At 42.6% G+C, this 23444-nt stretch overlaps 1 pseudogene; it reads right to left on the bottom strand.

Moving 5' to 3' along the window:
* Positions 1–7680: 7680 nt before the first annotated feature.
* Positions 7681–9865, bottom strand: LOC124512367 (disintegrin and metalloproteinase domain-containing protein 21-like; annotated as a pseudogene).
* Between the last annotated feature and the right edge of the window lie 13579 nt (positions 9866–23444).

Here is a 23444-nt window from a genome sequence, read left to right as displayed (position 1 = left end):
TGGAACGCCCTTGCTGTGGTTCAGCTCCTTCTTGGGAAATACCACCTCAGAGGAGATGTAGCATCATGAGGGACGACCTTGAGAACCTTGGACAGGAGCCAGCACTGCCCATAGTGCAAACAACAAGAGGGGTGCCCTCAGGGTGACCTGGCCCTCTGCCAGCCTCATGCCCCTGCTCAGGGGCATCTGCCAGTGAGAATTGATAAATGGAAGATACTCAGAAAAGCCAGGTCTAGATCATCTGACAGAACAGAGGGCTGTGCCAGGTGGCTAGAACCCTGCACCTGGGGGCCACCTATGGGGTTAGGTATAAGTCCCAGGGTTTGGCATTGGGTGACCCTGCACATCAGTTCAGCTGGGGTGGGTGTGGGAGAGGCAGGTGGGCCATGGTCAACAGTGCTCACATGGACATGGGTAGGGACTTGGACCCAGGGACATGGCTCTGTTCAACACATTCCATATTTCCTCAAATTAGTGAATATGGGATATGCAGTTTTAACACCCTGAACTTCTCTAACAATTCCATGTTCTGTGGTACTGCTGGGTCACTTTCTATGAATGACTACTTTTCCTCATTATGGAGACCAATGCTTCATACTTCCTTGGGATGTGGAGGTGGACATTGCCAATTTGACCTTTATAGGTGATGAAAAAAATTGCTTTGTAATTTTCTGTGTCTTATTCTGGTTGGCTATTAGTTTGCAAGCCATTTTATCATTTTGGTTTTTGCTTTGAAGCTTCCTCTGAGTTTACTGAGGAAACATTTCCAGTATTCTGTGTCATGATTGGGGAAGTACAAGGTTGTATTTTAGTATTTTCTTATTCCAGCTGGAGAGAACAGAAACTACTGCTTACCACGTGTGAGCCCCAGGATTTTTTCCCTCTAATCCTTTATTGTGATTATTTCCTGGCTTCTGGCAGTCTCCTCCTATGCATGTGGGGTTCCCTCCTCAGCTGGAGACACAAAGGGGCTGTCTGCTGGTGCCCAACTTGAGAGGAAGAGTGAATGTCCCCAATAGTTTTAAAATGCCCGCCTTCCTTTTACACAAAAACCAGATAGGGATACCATAACACACCTAAAAACTACATGGGCAAAAATCTCCTTGACCTTGGCCTTGGAAATGATGTTTTGGATATGACTCCAAATGCACAGTCAATGAAGACAAAAATCAGTGAGTGAGAACACATCAAACTAAAAATCTCCTGCTTAGGAAAAGAAACATTCACCAAAGAAAAACACATTTTATTGGGATGGAAAAAAATTGTAAAACATGTGTGATATGAGGTTAATATCCAAAATTTAAAAAAAGCTCATACAGCCCAATATTATAACAAGCAACCCAATTAAAAAAATGGGGGAGTAGAGGACTTGAAAGGGCATGTTTCCAAAGTCCATGTACAAACGTCCAGCAAGTGCACTAAAAGGTGCTTAACATCACTCATCACCAGAGACATGCAAATCAAAGCCACAATCCCATAACACTTCACACCTGTTATCATGGCTGTTACCATCAGACAAGAGATAACAAATGCTTGTGAGCATGTGGAAATAAGCAAACCTGGTACACAGTCCCTAGGAATGTAAACTGATGAGGTTACTACTGAAAACAGTATGGAGAGTTCTCAAAAAATGAAAAACAAAAGTATGGTTGTGCCCAGCGATCCCTTTTCTGAGTGATATACACAGAGGATGAAGTCACTATATCAGAGATATTGTGCACCCCATGTTCATTTCAGCATTATTCTCCATAGCTGAGACACTGAAAAAACCTAACTGCTCATCAAGGGATTAATAAAGAAGATGTGAGATTAGATAGATGGATGGATGGATACAGATAGATAGATAAGTAGATGATAGATTTCATCCATATAAAAGTTAATCGTGCCATTTGTGACTACATGGATGAAGCTTGAAGACATTATGCTAAGTTAAATAAGTCAGACAGAGAAAGACACATTCTGTATGATCACACTTACATGTGGAGTCTAGAAACATCAAATTCACAGAAACAGAGTGTGCAATGGTGGGTTCCAGGGACTGAGGGGCAGGGAAAATGGGGGTGGTAGAATTGCTGAGTGTGTCCAAACTTCCAGTTAGAAGATAGACAAAAAGCTTCCATGGATCTATTGTACAGTAAGATGACAATAATTAATATACATAATGTATATTGAAAGTTGCTTTATGTTCTTACCATAATTAGCTGAAGAATGTATTGACTAACTTCAACTTGGTAAACATTTTGCATTATATACATGTATCAAGGCATCATATTGTACAACTTAAACTTACATAATGTTATATGTTGATTATATCTCCATAAAGCTGGGGCCAAAAAACAAGGTATTCTTAGAAGACATTCCTATACTATACATTTGGCTAGCAATAATTTAACTATGCATGGACATGACTGAAAATCATACAATATATGATATTAACCCTAAAGATGTTTTATGCACAGAGAAGATTTCATACAAGTGTGCATGTGTCTGTGTTGCTGGGAATAATTTCATGTGATTCTGTACACCCATAGAAACAACAACCATAACAACAGGTGTTAGGACGCTGTTAGGACATGCCAATGCCATGACTGTGTTAAAGAATGTAATGCCTGAAATGGTTCCTGGATTTGCCATTATATTATGGATTTAGCCAGACGAAGGAACTCACTTCAGCACATAGACAAACTACGTACTTGCAAAGACTTGGGGGTGATAATTAGAATTTCATACCCCACATCATCGTCAATCATCACAGAAGAGGACAATGAAGATATGAGGATTAGGGGAACAGATACAGAACATGAAAACATAGACACAAAAGTCCTTCAGGAAAAATCTGCCTGGAAACTGGCCTGGAACATCCAGAATCATTGTCCTTGGCCCTTAATGAGATTCACAATGTTCCAAATAGCAGGCAGGGACTGACCCGCTTTGCAATAGTATTTTAGAAAGGAATCCTTAACCCTTTCATTACTGATTGAGTGAATTTTATGATAACTTATATGACCAAGTTGATGCCATGCATATCCATGTCCAAGAACTAACTGGTACACTTGGGTCATATCATCCACAGACAATAAGAACATGGCCTCTGCCACTGACAAGCCTTGCCACCCTTTCTACAGAATACTGGAAGCTCATCAGGTCTTCAGAGAGCACCCAGTGCCACCTGAAGAGAGCTGGGAAGGACCTTATGACGAACTGGTAACCAACTACACTGCCATCAGAATTAGGGAAAGATGCCTCTGGATTCACACAAGCTGCACAAAATAGTTCCACAAAATGCCATCGTCAAGACCCTTGATGGCCATCCCCATGACAACCATAGGTAAGGATTCCTAGAACCAATTCCCAGGCTCTGGAAGCACATGGCATCACATAGTAGGTCACGGATCAAAAACTGCTCTTCCACCCAGTTTCATTTTCTGGCTCTTTCCTGTCAGGAAAAAAAAAAACTTTTTAAAATGGAGTCTACCCTTTCCCTACTATTTTAAGACTGTATATGTTTCCTTCTCTCCCTCTGACCCTCTACGACTGTCTTTCAGACTGCATCTGCCCCATTCACCTGTGTAGTTATCTCAGCAGGTCAGACACAGACCCCTACACCAGTTTTCCAAGTCCCGGCTACAGTAAATAATCAGTCTGATTGTCAATTGTTTTGACATCAGGATAGCAAGTAAGCCCCTGAAGTAGTGTTTTTTCCTGCCAATGCAAGCAGGTGAATGCACCATGTGGATGGAAATGGAAGGGTCCTGTATCCACAACCAGAACTGCAATGCCACTCTGCTTTTCCTTCCACTGCATTAATGGGACCACAACTTTGGTGGAAGCTTCAGGATGGTCCTTTGCTCAGGTGAATTGTTGGGAGAGAATACTTCCCTTTGCATGAAGACAAGCATGGTGATGTGCTCTCTCTTGGTAACATAGCAAGGCAACCTGGTGCCAGGTGGCCAATAGGTACTCCAGCATAACCCCCATGGCACAAACACTTTCCACATAACAAAATGTTTCATTGGAACTCAGACCACCCATGCATGAACTGACATAGGTCAGCCACTTCCAGATAAGTCTGCCTAACAGCACAAGTCATGTGAAAGTAGACCGAAAATCTGGAGTAGCTCAATCAGGTGACAAAACCCACCTTATAGCTGCTGAAGGGCTGCAGGCATCCCATGTGTCACATACTTGCAGTAATTCATGAGAATTGACCAGTGATAGTGGGCCTCAATTGCCAGAGAAGGGGGAATTCATGACAGGCTCCACATGAGCTGGTCAGGCTAACATCTTGGCACTGTTTGGGCTGTTAGGAATTCTGAAGACAGCAGGTTAGAGATGTACTGGCTGAGAGCAGACTGTGGCTGGGACTCCTTGGTCATTGATGCTGAATGGGACATACTGGCTAGCTCAGTCATGCCAACGTCTCCTCTGTGGCCCTTTAGATACCCTCAACTACCTAGATAGTCTTGGGAATGTGAGCCATCTTATGAGCATCTGGGCATTTACATTTCAGTATTTAACTGTAAAGTGCCACCTGTTAGGAGGGGGCTTTAATGCTTGTAAAATGGGTGGGCTGAAAGGAGAAATGGTGTGTTTAATGACGCCCTCCTTCAGTAAATTTTGAATTATGGACTGCAATAACTCAGTCCTCTATTGCACACAATATTGGTGTATATGTCCTGAGTTAATCGGGTGTGGGTGGTGCAATTTGCAGTCCTAAAATCTCCTTATATGTAACTCCCCCCAGGAAGGCCAGGCACTGGGTTTGTTCCCACTGGCCTTGATGGCATATGAGGTCATCCACACCATTAGGAAGACAGTGTAGGGTCAAAGGGGCCACCATTGATAAAAGAGATTCAGTAAAGATTCTTCCAATGGTGACATCTAAGGAATATTGAGACACTTCTATTATCCCTCCCTTTATACTTTGTAAGATAAAGGGCACCACACTTGTATTTGGAGCGGTTCCTGGGAAGCACTGTACCTTGACTTCAGGGTCAATGAGAGAAATAAAGTGTCTATATCTGTGTCTTACAGGGTAATTACAGAAGTATACAGGCAGCTGTCCCCTGAAGAAGGACATACACCATGGACCTTCAGGTCCCTAGGCAGGGCCTTGGCATCTTCCCACCCACTTGGATCCCAGCTCACCCTACCAGGGCTGTCATGACCAGAGAAGTGATGGCACCCACCCAAAGGGTAGGTACAGCAGTCTCTTGAAGATCGCAAATGTCTGAGCAAAGGTTTCTGACTTGTGTTTGGGCTGTCATGAGATTAAGTCATTAAGGACCCCTCTTCTCAGAGCTGTGCATAAAGAGAAGTGTGGGCATCATCTCTAGGTCAAGAGAGCTGAGTTGAAGTGCCACCGTTTGAATGGGGCACATAAGAGTCCCCCAGTCTCCATATGCCGAATGGACACTCCTATGGGCTCCTATCTGTGGAGGTGGTGAGCCCATCAGCATTTGCAGCAAAGAAGTCTTGGGCTTCTTGAAAATTCTCGTTTTCACATCTGACTATGGCATGCATGCTAATGTCTTCTATACTAAAGCTGGTATTTCCATGAATTGTATTGCCACAAGGATTAAAATCAGAGTGGTCCTTCATGAAGAACTCCTTAGATTCTGTTGTCAAGTGGCTCTCCTCCAGGTTGGAAATGGACAAGGGATCGTGGGCGCATGACATAAGGCAAAAACAAAAACAAAAACAAAAACAAAAACAAAAACATCCATTGAATTGTACCCATTGTATCTTAGAGTTGGATTGAGTCACCTGGGCTTGACCTCTCCCAGTGGGCCTGTGCTGTCATGCCACAAAAATCCATGCCCTGGGACTCAGAGCTTCTTTCTTCCTACCTCTGTGGGCTCTGGGGCCCTAGGAAACCTCTTCCTCAGAACCTTCCCCTTTTTCCCTGGTGTGTGTCTCCTGACCTGTGCCTTGGTGTGCTTGCCATGGCCTTTTGAAACAGTGAAATGTCTGTGGGCTTCTCTAGGTTGTCTCTAAGTAAACAGGACGTTCATACCTTGAGTTTTTCAGTGAATGATGAATTTAGGGGTCTTGGTCCAATCCAGCCAGCTTTAGCATGTCAAGTGCTGTAAGCAACAGCTTGGAGAAAATGACAAAGGCCTGCAAGAGCCAATCAATGTCCTCGTCTCCCTCCCTTTGGACAAATTATTCCAGCAAACCTTGCACTTCCATGATGGTATAGTGCCTGTTACCATTTCTGTCTTTCACGCTGGTCCTTGGACATGTTGTTGTAGTGGATCATGACAGAGAAGACCTGATATAGACTTTAGCTCTTCCCAGACACGTGTGCTGAGGCCTCCCACACTGGGGTGACCCACTCAACACTTGTCAAATAGGGAGCCATTGTCAACAGCAGCGAGGAATACAGCCAGTAGGGGGGTACATCTCAGACCAACTGAGATGTGGTGGTGAGGAACTAGTGAGCCCTTCTTAGCTCTAACGCATTGTAGGAGGGCGCCACCTAGGCTGCCAATCCCATACTTGGGGCAAATGTATTGGGGCACCCCAGGTGTTGTACCAAATTAAGAACATGTAGACTGTGATCTGCTGAAGGAAGAAGAAAGAGCCACTTACTCAGGGGTTGACAGGGGGCTCCCTAGGAATCCCTGCTCCTGCTTTGGGTACATGACATGTGTGGGGCCCTTCTGACTGAAGGTGGGGTTTCAGTACACCCACAACAAAGGAAATGGAGAAACAGGATTTATGACTTAAGAGCCCAGAACAAGGGGGCAAAAGGACCCAGAAAAGCGCAGCCCTCGATCGCACATTCCCAGTGATCAGGACATAGACATCATGGTAGCAAGTACCTGATTACTTAGGAGTGGATGGGGCTGAAGTCCCGAACTTTTCACAGGCTCACCTCTGTGTGTTTATTCTAGAAGGCTCTTAGAAAACCAAAGTTGGAATCCTAAGCAGATTCTTATCTAAGGTTAAACTCACTGAAGTAGCCAAAAGAAAGAGAGCAGGGATTCACATTCACTGGCTCCCTCTGGATGCCAGAGTCATCCATAGGTACTTGTGCCTACCTTTCTGATTCATTTCATTGGGTGCTCCTTTCATCCTCATGGTCTCAGTCTCTCACATGTGGAAACTTGCTCTCCAGGGAAGCACAGCTTGTGCTAAGTGGAACCTAACCTCCATCCTCTTCCCTCACAGCCCACAGACACCCCAGTGTGGGAGAGGCGCTTTGGGAGGGTTGTAGCCCACCATTACCCTGACCCCACATTGGGACTGGAGGAAGACAGATTACCTGGAGAATGAGAAAATGTTCAGTGCGCAAGAGCACAGTTTTGGAGAAAACTCATGAATGTGTCCATAAAGGAGCTTGTGGCAACTTCTCTTAATTCTGGAACTAGACACTTCAGTTCAAGACACACCTGCTGACTCGGGTCCTCGGCACAGAGTCTCAGGCCCAATTTGGGCTCTTGGATGCTTAGAAATATACGTAGAGGGCACAACCATGCAGTTTTCAAGTTTTATTTCAGAGTGCTGGTCAGTGACCCATGAGATACCTGGTGTCAGAGTTGGGATGTGCTGGGGACCCCTGTGTCTTCTGTGGAGCCCCGGAAATGTGGATGTCAGCTATGTGGCCTCATTACTGTATTTTCACAGATGTGCCAAGTGCATTGCCTATAGTTGTTCAGGGGTCTGGTGCCTAAATTATGGATTGTCTTCACCAACAATCACTTCCTGAACTTTCTCAGTGTTGATAATTCTGAAATTTGTGGCAATACCAAAGAGGATTGCAGCTATATGGCATAAATGTGACCAAAAACCACTCTGAGATATACCACGGATTCATGACTTTGCCTGACTGACTGAACTCTTCTTGGAGGGGTCCGCTGTCTGTGCTCCCACCAGTGCCTCGTCCAGTGCACCATGGAGGATCCCAGCCTACATGACAATGGCGGTTCCTTTTATTGTCGCACATCCCTCTGTGACTGCATTTCTGTGGGATACAGTCATAATTCAGCTGAGCCACACTTCCAGTGCAGTAGGTGTCCTGACAGAACTTTCCAGGAACACAGGGGGTACCAGTTCTCACATGACCAATCTCAGTTGTTCCTGTGCTACGATGTGAATCCAGCCTCAAACACCAGACCCCTGAGATCTCGACGGATGGAATCCAACATGCTCTTGCAGCTGAGGGAGATATGTGACATTCCTACACGGCAGCCTTCCACACGGCATGTCTGTGTGGGAACAGGGTTCAGCATTGAATTCCCTGGGGTGTTCTGCAGTGTCCATATCGGCTGCCTTTGTGATTTATGGTATAGCAGACATCTTCACCTTTCCCAGAATTTCTGCCAAAGATTTCTTGGCAGTGCATAGTGTGGTAAGTGCAGTTCCCATGATAGCAGCATCCCTCTTCAGTGCATGGGGTTCCATCTTGCGTATGGAAGTCATCAGGGTACGCCAAGGACACCCCACGTCAGGACTCTGGAAGATCACATATATTTTGGATTGGTCTTCCGAGTGTCCCAGCATGGGAATAGATGCAGTTTGTACAGCATTTGTCTGTATTACATTTGCTTCCAGGGGTTAAGATACAATCACTTTTATAGCAGGGATTGCTGTAGCACTGCTTGAAGGAGCCACAGTCTCACTACTCACGTGGGTCAGCTAAGTAGTTACCAAAAAGATTGTTGGTCAGGCTTTTATTTCAATGCACATTTCGGTGTGGAGCATGCACTTGCCTGTTCCACAATTTATTATGTGCTGCATATGAATGAAGGAATAGTTATGGAAAGCTTCCGTTATACCAGGGAATCGGGTATAATGCAGTTGGACCTTTTTTGGCAAGCATATTCATCAGTGTAAACCCAGAAAGCAATATTTCTTGCAATCTTATGTGTTGCTCTCACAACAATAATTAATGTCTGCATAAATAAGCTAGTATAATGGCATATTACCATTCATAGATGGCATATAGAATATGCAACTGGAATGAAATTAAGTTCATGGGATACACCTGAAATCACAATTAAGGATGAATGTGGTTTAAGAATTTGAAAATTCTTTGATACATAATATTGGGGGGGGGGGAGAAGGACTTTCATGCAACACATATTTACCCATGTTTATGGATCTCTCTCATTAAAAATGATCATGAAGCCAATATAGTCACTGACATCAATACCATGAAGCATTGAGTCAATTAAGCTAACTAGCCTTATTAGGAATTGGGCACTTTTTGACACATGGTTGAACACACTATACATTGTTTTGAAACTGAGAACAAGTCCTTTCAAAATTCCGTGATGGGATGAATACAACCTCCTAGAGATCCTGGGGACTGCACTGGCATTTGCTTGAGGAACAGGGGTTCCCTATCCTCTTTATATCCCAGGTAATAAGTAGGTCTCTTTGACCTTTTGTCTGCCACTATTTGAGAAACAACGTGTTCAAACTTTGGGAATCGCTGAGGGGTCTGATTTCATAGGCAAGATCATCCAACTTCATGATACCTTCAAGACCCCCATAGTACATGTCCATGGTGACCATGGAAAGAAGAATCTCTTCCAAGTAGCCGAGGTAGTAACAGTCTGGAGGCATGGAGGCATCAGCAGATGTCTGGGCCAAAAGAGTTTCTTGTGCCACATGTGGATAATGTGTCTCTTGTCCCCAAAACACAGGCTATAGGACAGCCAGCCAGGCAGCTGAATGCTCTTGCTGTGGTGCAGCTTCTTCTTGGGAATTATCACCTCAGAGGAGATGTAGCACCTGAGGGATGGCCTTGAGAACCCTGGAGATGAGCCAGCACTGCCCAGAGTGCAAACTGCAAGAGGGGTGCCCTCAGGGTGACCTGGACCTCTGCCAGCCTCATGCCCCTGCTCAGGGACATCTGCCAGTGAGAATAGATAAATGGAGGATCCTCAGGAAAGCCAGGTCTAGATCATCTGACAGAACAGAGGGCTGCTTCAGAACCCTGCACCTGGGGGCCACCTGTGGGCTTAGATACAAGTCCCAGGGTGTGGCATTGGATGACCATGCTCATCAGTTCAGCTGGGGTGGATGTGGGAGAGGCAGGTGGGCCATGGTCAACAGTGCTCACATGGACATGGGTAGGAACTTGGACCCAGAGACATGGCTCTATTCAACACATTCCATCTTTCCTCCAGCTACTTGGATATGGGATATGCAATTATAACACCCTGAACTTCTCTACCAATTCCATGTCCTGTGGTACTGCTGAGTCACTTTCTTTTTTTTTTTTATCACCTTTTTTTTATGAAGTTTATTGACAAATTGGTTTCCATACAACACCCAGTGCTCATCCCAAAAGGTGCCCTCCTCAATACCCATCACCCACCCGCCCCTCCCTCCCACCCCCCATCAACCCTCAGTTTGTTCTCAGTTTTTAACAGTCTCTTATGCTTTGGCTCTCTCCCACTCTAACGTCCTTTTTTTTTTTTTTTTACCTTCCCCTCCCCCATGGGTTCCTGTTAAGTTTCTCAGGATCCACATAAGAGTGAAACCATATGGTATCTGTCTTTCTCTGTATGGCTTATTTCACTTAGCATCACACTCTCCAGTTCCATCCACGTTGCTACAAAAGGCCATATTTCATTTTTTCTCATTGCCACGTAGTATTCCATTGTGTATATAAACCACAATTTCTTTATCCATTCATCAGTTGATGGACATTTAGGCTCTTTCCATAATTTGGCTATTGTTGAGAGTGCTGCTATGAACATTGGGGTACAAGTGCCCCTATGCATCAGTACTCCTGTATCCCTTGGGTAGATTCCTAGCAGTGCTATTGCTGGGTCATAGGGTAGGTCTATTTTTAATTTTCTGAGGAACCTCCACACTGCTTTCCAGAGCGGCTGCACCAATTTGCATTCCCACCAACAGTGCAAGAGGGTTCCCGTTTCTCCACATCCTCTCCAGCATCTATAGTCTCCTGATTTGTTCATTTTGGCCACTCTGACTGGCGTGAGGTGATACCTGAGTGTGGTTTTGATTTGTATTTCCCTGATAAGGAGCGACGCTGAACATCTTTTCATGTGCCTGTTGGCCATCTGGATGTCTTCTTTAGAGAAGTGTCTATTCATGTTTTCTGCCCATTTCTTCACTGGGTTATTTGTTTTTCGGGTGTGGAGTTTGGTGAGCTCTTTATAGATTTTAGATACTAGCCCTTTGTCCGATATGTCATTTGCAAATATCTTTTCCCATTCCGTTGGTTGCCTTTTAGTTTTGTTGGTTGTTTCCTTTGCTGTGCAGAAGCTTTTTATCTTCATAAGGTCCCAGTAATTCACTTTTGCTTTTAATTCCCTTGCCTTTGGGGATGTGTCGAGTAAGAGATTGCTACGGCTGAGGTCAGAGAGGTCTTTTCCTGCTTTCTCCTCTAAGGTTCTGATGGTTTCCTGTCTCACATTTAGGTCCTTTATCCATTTTGAGTTTATTTTTGTAAATGGTGTGAGAAAGTGGTCTAGTTTCAACCTTCTGCATGTTGCTGTCCAGTTCTCCCAGCACCATTTGTTAAAGAGGCTGTCTTTTTTCCATTGGATGTTCTTTCCTGCTTTGTCAAAGATTAGTTGGCCATATGTTTGTGGGTCTAGTTCTGGGGTTTCTATTCTATTCCATTGGTCTGTGTGTCTGTTTTTGTGCCAATACCATGCTGTCTTGATGATGACAGCTTTGTAGTAGAGGCTGAAGTCTGGGATTGTGATGCCTCCTGCTTTGGTCTTCTTCTTCAAAATTCCTTTGGCTATTCGGGGCCTTTTGTGGTTCCATATGAATTTTAGGATTGCTTGTTCTAGTTTCGAGAAGAATGCTGGTGCAATTTGGATTGGGATTGCATTGAATGTGTAGATAGCTTTGGGTAGTATTGACATTTTGGCAATATTTATTCTTCCAATCCATGAGCACGGAATGTCTTTCCATTTCTTTAAATCTTCTTCAATTACCTTCATAAGCTTTCTATAGTTTTCAGCATACAGATCCTTTACGTCTTTGGTTAGATTTATTCCTAGGTATTTTATGGTTCTTGGTGCAATTGTGAATGGAATCAGTTTCTTTATTTGTCTTTCTGTTGCTTCATTGTTAGTGTATAAGAATGCAACTGATTTCTGTACATTGATTTTGTATCCTGCAACTTTGCTGAATTCATGTATCAGTTCTAGCAGACTTTTGGTGGAGTCTATCGGATTTTCCATGTATAATATCATGTCATCTGCAAAAAGCGAAAGCTTGACTTCATCTTTGCCAATTTTGATGCCTTTGATTTCCTTTTGTTGTCTGATTGCTGATGCTAGCACTTCCAGCACTATGTTAAACAACAGCGGTGAGAGTGGGCATCCCTTTCGTGTTCCTGATCTCAGGGAAAAAGCTCTCAGTTTTTCCCCGTTGAGGATGATGTTAGCTGTGGGCTTTTCATAAATGGCTTTTATGATCTTTAAGTATGTTCCTTCTATCCCGACTTTCTCGAGGGTTTTTATTAAGAAAGGATGCTGAATTTTGTCAAAGGCCTTTTCTGCATCGATTGACAGGATCATATGGTTCTTCTCTTTTTTTTTGTTAATGTGATGTATCACGTTGATTGATTTGCGAATGTTGAACCAGCCCTGCATCCCAGGAATGAATCCCACTTGATCATGGTGAATAATTCTTTTTATATGCTGTTGAATTCGATTTGCTAGTATCTTATTGAGAATTTTGGCATCCATATTCATCAGGGATATTGGCCTGTAGTTCTCTTTTTTTACTGGGTCTCTGTCTGGTTTAGGAATCAAAGTAATACTGGCTTCATTGAATGAGTCTGGAAGTTTTCCTTCCCTTTCTATTTCTTGGAATAGCTTGAGAAGGATAGGTATTATCTCTGCTGTAAACGTCTGGTAGAACTCCCCTGGGAAGCCATCTGGTCCTGGACTCTTATGTGTTGGGAGATTTTTGATAACCGATTCAATTTCTTCGCTGGTTATGGGTCTGTTCAAGCTTTCTATTTCCTCCTGATTGAGTTTTGGAAGAGTGTGGGTGTTCAGGAATTTGTCCATTTCTTCCAGGTTGTCCAATTTGTTGGCATATAATTTTTCATAGTATTCCCTGATAATTGTTTGTATCTCTGAGGGATTGGTTGTAATCATTCCATTTTCATTCATGATTTTATCTATTTGGGTCATCTCCCTTTTCTTTTTGAGAAGCCTGGCTAGAGGTTTGTCAATTTTGTTTATTTTTTCAAAAAACCAACTCTTGGTTTCGTTGATCTGCTCTACAGTTTTTTTAGATTCTATATTGTTTATTTCTGCTCTGATCTTTATTATTTCTCTTCTTCTGCTGGGTTTAGGCTGCCTTTGCTGTTCTGCTTCTATTTCCTTTAGGTGTGCTGTTAGATTTGTATTTGGGAGTTTTCTTGTTTCTTGAGATAGGCCTGGATTGCAATGTATTTTCCTCTCAGGACTGCCTTCGCTGCGTCCCAAAGCGTTTGGATTGTTGTATTTTCATTTTCGTTTGTTTCCATATATTTTTTGATTTCTTCTCTAATTGCCTGGTTGACCCACTCATTCGTTAGTAGGGTGTTCTTTAACCTCCATGCTTTTGGAGGTTTTCCAGACTTTTTCCTGTGGTTGATTTCAAGCTTCATCGCATTGTGGTCTGAAAGTATGCATGGTATAATTTCAATTCTTGTAAACTTATGAAGGGCTGTTTTGTGACCCAGTATATGATCTATCTTGGAGAATGTTCCATGTGCACTCGAGAAGAAAGTATATTCTGTTACTTTGGGATGCAGAGTTCTAAATATATCTGTCAAGTCCATCTGATCCAGTGTCTCATTCAGGGCCCTTGTTTCTTTATTGACCGTGTGTCTAGATGATCTATCCATTTCTGTAAGTGGGGTGTTAAAGTCCCCAGCAATTACCACATTCTTATCAATAAGGTTGCTTCTGTTTATGAGTAATTGTTTTATATATTTGGGGGCTCCGGTATTCGGCGCATAGACATTTATAATTGTTAGCTCTTCCTGATGGATAGACCCTGCAACTATTATATAATGTCCTTCTTCATCTCTTGTTACAGCCTTTAATTTAAAGTCTAGTTTGTCTGATATAAGTATGGCTACTCCAGCTTTCTTCTGGTTTCCAGTAGCATGATAAATAGTTCTCCATCCCCTCACTCTGAATCTAAAGGTGTCCTCAGGTCTAAAATGAGTCTCTTGTAGACAGCAAATAGATGGGTCTTGTTTTTTTATCCATTCTGATACCCTATGTCTTTTGGTTGGCGCATTTAATCCATTTACATTCAGTGTTATTATAGAAAGATACGGGTTTAGAGTCATTGTGATGTCTGTATGTTTTATGCTTGTAGTGATGTCTCTGGTACTTTGTCTCACAGGGTCCCCCTTAGGATCTCTTGTAGGGCTGGTTTAGTGGTGACAAATTCCTTCAGTTTTTGTTTGTTTGGGAAGACCTTTATCTCTCCTTCTATTCTAAATGACAGACTTGCTGGATAAAGGATTCTCGGCTGCATATTTTTGCTGTCTAGCACCCTGAAAATCTCGTGCCAATTCTTTCTGGCCTGCCAAGTTTCAAAAGAGAGATCAGTCACGAGTCTTATAGGTCTCCCTTTATATGTGAGGGCACGTTTACCCCTTGCTGCTTTCAGAATTTTCTCTTTATCCTTGTATTTTGCCAGTTTCACTATAATATGTCGTGCAGAAGATCGATTCAAGTTACGTCTGAAGGGAGTTCTCTGTGCCTCTTGGATTTCAATGCCTTTTTCCTTCCCCAGTTCAGGGAAGTTCTCAGCTATAATTTCTTCAAGTACCCCTTCAGCACCTTTCCCTCTCTCTTCCTCCTCTGGGATACCAATTATGCGTATATTATTTCTTTTTAGTGTATCACTTAGTTCTCTAATTTTCCCCTCATACTCCTGGATTTTTTTATCTCTCTTTTTCTCAGCTTCCTCTTTTTCCATAACTTTATCTTCTAGTTCACCTATTCTCTCCTCTGCCTCTTCCAACCGAGCCGTGGTGGTTTGCATTTTGTTTTCCATTTCCTTTAAAGCGTTTTTCAGCTCCTCGTGACTGTTCCTTAGTCCCCTGATGTCTGTAGCAAGAGATTCTCTGCTGTCCTGTATGCTGTTTTCCAGCCCAGCGATTAATTTTATGACTATTATTCTAAATTCACTTTCTGTTATATTATTTAAATCCTTTTTGATCAGCTCATTAGCTGTTGTTATTTCCTGGATATTCTTTTGAGGGGAATTCTTCCCCTTGGTCATTTTGGATAGTCCCTGGTGTGGTGAGGGCCTGCAGGGCACTTCCCCTGTGCTGTGGTGTATAACTGGAGTTGGTGGGCGGGGCCGCAGTCCGACCTGATGTCTGCCCCCAGCCCACCGCTGGGGCCACAGTCAGACTGGTGTGTGCCTTCTCTTCCCCTCTCCTAGGGGCGAGATTCACTGTGGGGTGGCGTGGCCCATCTGGGCTACTTGCACACTGCCAGGCTTGTGATGCTGGGGATCTGGCGTATTAGCTGGGGTGGGAAGGCAAGGTGCACGGCGGCAGGGGGGGCAGGCTTAGCTCGCTTCTCCTTAGGTGATCCACTTCAGGAGGGGCCCTGTGGCAGCCGGAGGGAGTCAGATCGCTGCCGGAGGTTTGGCTCCGCAGAAGCACAGAGTTGGGTGTTCGCGCGGAGCGAGCAAGTTCCCTGGCAGGAACCGGTTTCCTTTGGGATTTTGGCTGGGGGATGGGCGGGGGAGATGGCGCTGGCGAGTGCCTTTGTTCCCCGCCAAACTGAGCTCTGTCGTCTGGGGGCTCCGCAGCTCACCCTCCCTTTGTCCTCCAGCCTTCCCGCTTTCCGAGCAGAGCTGTTAACTTATGACCTCCCAGACGCTAAGTCGCGCTTGCTGTCGGAACACAGTCCGTCAGGCCCCTCCGCTTTTGCAAGCCAGACTCAGGGGCTCTGCTTGGCCGGCGAGCCACCCCTCCGCCCCGGCTCCCTCCCGCCAGTCCGTGGAGCGCGCACCGCCTCGCCGCCCTTCCTACCCTCTTCCGTGGGCCTCTCGTCTGCACTTGGGTCCGGTGACTCTGTTCTGCTGATCCTCTGGCGGTTTTCTGGGTTATTTAGGCAGGTGTAGGTGGAATCTAAGTGATCAGCAGGACGCGCGGTGAGCCCAGCGTCCTCCTACGCCGCCATCTTCCCAGAATCCCCCCTGAGTCACTTTCTAAGGATGACTACTTTTCCTCATTATGGAGACCACTGCTTCCTACTTCCTTGTGATGTGGAGGTAAACATTTTCAATTGTAGCTTTATGGGTGATGAAAAAAACCTCTTTGTAGTTTTATGTGTCTTATTCTGATTGGCTATTATTTTGCAAGCCATTTGATCCTTTTGGTTTTTGCTTTTAAGATTCTTCTGTGTTTACTGTGGAAAACATTTCCCAGTATTCCATGTAATGATTGGTGAAGTACAACGTTGTATTTTAGTTTTTTCTTATGCCATCTGGTGATAACAAAAAGTACTGCTGACCATGTGTGTGCCCCAGGGGTTTTCCCCTCTAACCCGTTATGGTGGGTGGTTCTTTCCTGTCCTCTGGCAGTCTCCTCCCATGCGTGTTTGGTTCCCTCCCCAGCTGGAGATGCAGGGGAGTTGAGGTAACTTTGGCAGCTTGCACCATGGAGTCTGCCCACAATCAAAAGATGGTATTTACCATGGCACTCCCTTGTTTGATTAAGTACCATATACACTTTTAAAATCCCCTGGGTCATGGAAAAACCTCAGAGTTGGCTTTTGGACAGGAGTCTTCATTCTCCCCAGTGGCTGGCCTCCTGAATTAATCTCAACTTACTTTCCCAACAAAACTGAAACTTTGAACATTGACCTTTCCAGCAACATGCAACTAAATTTGGGTTTTGAATACAATAAAACAGAGAGTGAATTGGCATATTCCAGGGGCTGGCATGGAGGTACAATGAGGAGTAGATCTCAAGGGGTATGATTTTCTGTTATGCAAGATGAGTAAGGTCTAGAGGACTCTCCACAATGATATACCTGTAATTAACAATACTTTACTGTATGGTTAAAATTTTGTGAGAAGGATGTATCTCATGTTCAGTGAGCTCTTACATCAATACAAAAGTGGAAGACATGAGTTTTGTTTCTCATACAACAGTATGCTGAACTGCATGGGCACACTATCTCCTGATAATGCGAAAATAGTTTTAAAATAAACTTACATACTTTGGGGGTTTTTTGGTTGCAAAATGTATATATATTTATTTGACATATTAAATTTTATACTATTTTCCAACTTAATTCTGTTTTAACATTTAACATGGTCTAAGTATTTTCATATAATCTATTTTCTTTTTATATACTTCAATTCAGAAACCTTAAAAGCCTTTAATAAAATCTCTTACAATAAAATATTTTCTTTTCCTTTCCCAGTATGCTTTTGACATATGTGAAAGAAACTGCTTTTACCTTCTTCTTCGGGATTAATAATGTTTGGTTACAACATAATGAGTTCACTACTAGCTGCCATTCTGTACATCTGGCTCCTTGAGCATTTCTTTTATTTATTTTTTTGAAAAATTTTAATGTTTATTTATTTATTTATTTATTTATTTATTTATTTATTTATTATATGTAATTTATTGTCAAATTGGCTTCTTTTTTAATTATGAACTTTATTGTCAAATTGGTTTCTACACAACACCCAGTGCTCATCCCAACAGGTGGTCTTCTCAATGCCCATCACCTACTTTCCCCTCTCCCCTACACCCCCATCAGCCCTCAGTTTGTTCCCAGTATTTAAGAGTCTCTTATGGTTTGCCTCATTCCCTCTCTGTAACTTTTTTTTCCTCCTTCTCCCCCCCCCCTGGTCTTCTGTAAAGTTTCTCAGAATCCACATATGAGAGAAAACGTATGGTATCTGTCTTCCTCTGCCTGACTTATTTCACTTAGCATAACGCTCATCAGTTCCATCCATGTTGCTACAAATGACCAGATTTCATTCTTTCTTATTGCCAAGTAGTATTCCATTGTATATATAAACCACAACTTCTTTATTCATTCGTCAGTTGATGGACATTTAGGCTCTTTCCATAATTTGGCTATTGTTGAGAGTGCTGCTATAAACATTGGGGTACAAGTGCCCCTATGCATCAGCACTCCTATATCCCTTGGGTAAATTCCTAGCAGTGCTATTTCTGGGTCATAGGGTAGATCTCTTTAATTTTTTGAGGAACCTCCACACTGTTTTCCAGAGCGGTTGCAACAGTTTGCATTCCCACCAACAATGCAAGAGGGTTTCTGTTTCTCCACATCCTCTCCAGAATCTATAAACTCCTGATTTGTTCATTTTAGCCACTCTGACTTGTATGAGGTGCTATCTCAGTGTAGTTTTTATTTGTATTTCCCTGATGAGGAGTGACATTGAGCTTCTTTTCATGTGCCTGTTGACCATCTGGATTCCTTCTTTAGAGAAGTGTCTATTCATGATTTCTGCCCATTTCTTCACTGGATTATTTGTTTTCCAGGTGTGGAGTTTGGTGAATTCTTTGTAGATTTTAGATACTAACTCTTTATCCGATATGTTATTTGCAAAACTTTTTTCCCATTCCGTTGGTGGCCTTTTAGTTTTGTTAATTGTTTCCTTTGCAGTGCAGAAGCTTTTTACCTTGTTTTTCAATATATGAAATTTATTGTCAAATTGGTTTCCATACAACACCCAGTGCTCATCCCAAAAAGTTCCCTCCTCAATACCCATCACCCACCTCCCCTCTCTCCCACCCCCATCAACCCTCAGTTTGTTCTCAGTTTTTAAGAGTCTCTTATGCTTTGACTCTCTCCCACTCTAGCCTTTTTTTTTTCCTTCCCCTCCCCCATGGGTTTCTGTTAAGTTTCTCAGGATCCACATAAGAGTGAAACCATATGGTATCTTTCTCTGTATGGCTTATTTCACTTAGCATCACACTCTCCAGTTCCATCCAAGTTGCTACAAAAGGCCATATTTCATTCTTTCTCATTGCCATGTAGTCCTCCATTGTGTATATAAACCACAATTTCTTTATCCATTCATCAGTTGATGGACATTTAGGCTCTTTCCATAATTTGGCTATTGTTGAGAGTGCTGCTATAAACATTGGGGTACAAGTGCCCCTATGCATTAGCACTCCTGTATCCCTTGGGTAAATTCCTAGCAGTGTTATTGCTGAGTCACAGGGTAGGTCTATTTTTAATTCTCTGAGGAACTTCCACACTGTTTTCCAGAGTGGCTGCACCAATTTGCATTCCCACCAACAGTGCAAGAGGGTTCCCGTTTCTCCACATCCTCTCCAGCATCTATAGTCTCCTGATTTGTTCATTTTGGCCACTCTGACTGGCGTGAGGTGATATCTGAGTGTGGTTTTGATTTGTATTTCCCTGATAAGGAGCGACGTTGAACATCTTTTCATGTGCCTGTTGGCCATCTGGATGTCTTCTTTAGAGATGTGTCTATTCATGTTTTCTGCCCATTTCTTCACTGGATTATTTGCTTTTCGGGTGTGGAGTTTGGTGAGCTCTTTATAGATTTTGGATACTAGCCCTTTGTCCGATATGTCATTTGCGAATAACTTTTCCCATTCCATTCGTTGCCTTTTAGTTTTGTTGGTTGTTTCCTTTGTTGTGCAGAAGGTTTTTTATCTTCATAAGGTCCCAGTATTTCATTTTTGCTTGTAATTCCCTTGCCTTTGGGGATGTGTTGAGTAAGAGATTGCTATGGCTGAGGTCAGAGAGGTCTTTTCCTGCTTTCTCCTCTAGAGTTTTGATGGTTTCCTGTCTCACATTCAGGTCCTTTATCCATTTTGAGTGTATTTTTGTGAATGGTGTGAGAAAGTGGTCTAGTTTCAACCGTCTGTATGTTGCTGTCCAGTTCTCCCAGCACCATTTGTTAAAGAGGCTGTCTTTTTTCCACTGGATGTTCTTTCCTGCTTTGTCAAAGATTAGTTGGCGATACTTTTGTGGGTCTAGTTCTGGGGTTTCTATTCTATTCCATTGGTCTATGTGTCTGTTTTTGTGCCAATACCATGCTGTCTTGATGATGACAGCATTGTAATAGAGGCTAAAGTCTGGGATTGTGATGCCTCCTGCTTTGGTCTTCTTCTTCAAAATTCCTTTGGCTATTCGGGGCCTTTTGTGGTTCCATATGAATTTTAGGATTGCTTGTTCTAGTTTCGAGAAGAATGCTGGTGCAATTTGGATTGGGATTGCATTGAATGTGTAGATAGCCTTGGGTAGTATTGACATTTTGGCAATATTTATTCTTCCAATCCATGAGCAGGGAATGTCTTTCCGTTTCTTTTTTTTTTTTTTTTTTTTTTTTTTTTTTTTTTTTTTTTTTTTTATATGAAGTTTATTGACAAATTGGTTTCCATACAACACCCAGTGCTCATCCCAAAAGGTGCCCTCCTCAATACCCATCACCCACCCGCCCCTCCCTCCCACCCCCCATCAACCCTCAGTTTGTTCTCAGTTTTTAACAGTCTCTTATGCTTTGGCTCTCTCCCACGCTAACGTCCTTTTTTTTTTTTTTTTTTTTTCCTTCCCCTCCCCCATGGGTTCCTGTTAAGTTTCTCAGGATCCACATAAGAGTGAAACCATATGGTATCTGTCTTTCTCTGTATGGCTTATTTCACTTAGCATCACACTCTCCAGTTCCATCCACGTTGCTACAAAAGGCCATATTTCATTTTTTCTCATTGCCACGTAGTATTCCATTGTGTATATAAACCACAATTTCTTTATCCATTCATCAGTTGATGGACATTTAGGCTCTTTCCATAATTTGGCTATTGTTGAGAGTGCTGCTATAAACATTGGGGTACAAGTGCCCCTATGCATCAGTACTCCTGTATCCCTTGGGTAGATTCCTAGCAGTGCTATTGCTGGGTCATAGGGTAGGTCTATTTTTAATTTTCTGAGGAACCTCCACACTGCTTTCCAGAGCGGCTGCACCAATTTGCATTCCCACCAACAGTGCAAGAGGGTTCCCGTTTCTCCACATCCTCTCCAGCATCTATAGTCTCCTGATTTGTTCATTTTGGCTACTCTGACTGGCGTGAGGTGATACCTGAGTGTGGTTTTGATTTGTATTTCCCTGATAAGGAGCGACGCTGAACATCTTTTCATGTGCCTGTTGGCCATCTGGATGTCTTCTTTAGAGAAGTGTCTATTCATGTTTTCTGCCCATTTCTTCACTGGGTTATTTGTTTTTCGTGTGTGGAGTTTGGTGAGCTCTTTATAGATTTTAGATACTAGCCCTTTGTCCGATATGTCATTTGCAAATATCTTTTCCCATTCCGTTGGTTGCCTTTTAGTTTTGTTGGTTGTTTCCTTTGCTGTGCAGAAGCTTTTTATCTTCATAAGGTCCCAGTAATTCACTTTTGCTTTTAATTCCCTTGCCTTTGGGGATGTGTCGAGTAAGAGATTGCTACGGCTGAGGTCAGAGAGGTCTTTTCCTGCTTTCTCCTCTAAGGTTCTGATGGTTTCCTGTCTCACATTTAGGTCCTTTATCCATTTTGAGTTTATTTTTGTAAATGGTGTGAGAAAGTGGTCTAGTTTCAACCTTCTGCATGTTGCTGTCCAGTTCTCCCAGCACCATTTGTTAAAGAGGCTGTCTTTTTTCCATTGGATGTTCTTTCCTGCTTTGTCAAAGATGAGTTGGCCATATGTTTGTGGGTCTAGTTCTGGGGTTTCTATTCTATTCCATTGGTCTGTGTGTCTGTTTTTGTGCCAATACCATGCTGTCTTGATGATGACAGCTTTGTAGTAGAGGCTGAAGTCTGGGATTGTGATGCCTCCTGCTTTGGTCTTCTTCTTCAAAATTCCTTTGGCTATTCGGGGCCTTTTGTGGTTCCATATGAATTTTAGGATTGCTTGTTCTAGTTTTGAGAAGAATGCTGGTGCAATTTTGATTGGGATTGCATTGAATGTGTAGATAGCTTTGGGTAGTATTGACATTTTGACAATATTTATTTTTCCAATCCATGAGCAGGGAATGTCTTTCCATTTCTTTAAATCTTCTTCAATTACCTTCATAAGCTTTCTATAGTTTTCAGCATACAGATCTTTTACATCTTTGGTTAGATTCATTCCTAGGTATTTTATGGTTCTTGGTGCAATTGTGAATGGAATCAGTTTCTTTATTTGTCTTTCTGTTGCTTCATCGTTAGTGTATAAGAATGCAACTGATTTCTGTACATTGATTTTGTATCCTGCAACTTTGCTGAATTCATGTATCAGTTCTAGCAGACTTTTGGTGGAGTCTATCGGATTTTCCATGTATAATATCATGTCATCTGGAAAAAGCGAAAGCTTGACTTCATCTTTGCCAATTTTGATGCCTTTGATTTCCTTTTGTTGTCTGATTGCTGATGCTAGAACTTCCAACACTATGTTAAACAACAGCGGTGAGAGTGGGCATCCCTTTCGTGTTCCTGATCTCAGGGAAAAAGCTCTCAGTTTTTCCCCATTGAGGATGGTGTTAGCTGTGGGCTTTTCATAAATGGCTTTTATGATCTTTAAGTATGTTCCTTCTATCCCGACTTTCTCAAGGGTTTTTATTAAGAAAGGGTACTGAATTTTGTCAAAGGCCTTTTCTGCATTGATTGACAGGATCATATGGTTCTTATCTTTTCTTTTATTAATGTGATGTATCACATTGATTGATTTGCGAATGTTGAACCAGCCCTGCATCCCAGGAATGAATCCCACTTGATCATGGTGAATAATTCTTTTTATATGCTGTTGAATTCGATTTGCTAGTATCTTATTGAGAATTTTGGCATCCATATTCATCAGGGATATTGGCCTGTAGTTCTCTTTTTTTACTGGGTCTCTGTCTGGTTTAGGAATCAAAGTAATACTGGCTTCATTGAATGAGTCTGGAAGTTTTCCTTCCCTTTCTATTTCTTGGAATAGCTTGAGAAGGATAGGTATTATCTCTGCTGTAAACGTCTGGTAGAACTCCCCTGGGAAGCCATCTGGTCCTGGACTCTTATGTGTTGGGAGATTTTTGATAACCGATTCAATTTCTTCGCTGGTTATGGGTCTGTTCAAGCTTTCTATTTCCTCCTGATTGAGTTTTGGAAGAGTGTGGGTGTTCAGGAATTTGTCCATTTCTTCCAGGTTGTCCAATTTGTTGGCATATAATTTTTCATAGTATTCCCTGATAATTGTTTGTATCTCTGAGGGATTGGTTGTAATCATTCCATTTTCATTCATGATTTTATCTACTTGGGTCATATCCCTTTTCTTTTTGAGAAGCCTGGCTAGAGGTTTGTCAATTTTGTTTATTTTTTCAAAAAACCAACTCTTGGTTTTGTTGATCTGCTCTACAGTGTTTTTAGATTCTATATTGTTTATTTCTGCTGTGATCTTTATTATTTCTCTTCTTCTGTTGGGTTTAGGCTGCCTTTGCTGTTCTGCTTCTATTTCCTT

Source organism: Lynx rufus, unplaced genomic scaffold, assembly GCF_022079265.1.
Source record: "Lynx rufus isolate CCGP_SWC_20201006 ecotype Redwood Valley unplaced genomic scaffold, mLynRuf1.p SCAF_17, whole genome shotgun sequence".
In the NCBI taxonomy this organism is placed as follows: Eukaryota; Metazoa; Chordata; class Mammalia; order Carnivora; family Felidae; genus Lynx; species Lynx rufus.
This window is presented reverse-complemented; position numbering and strand designations above follow the sequence as displayed.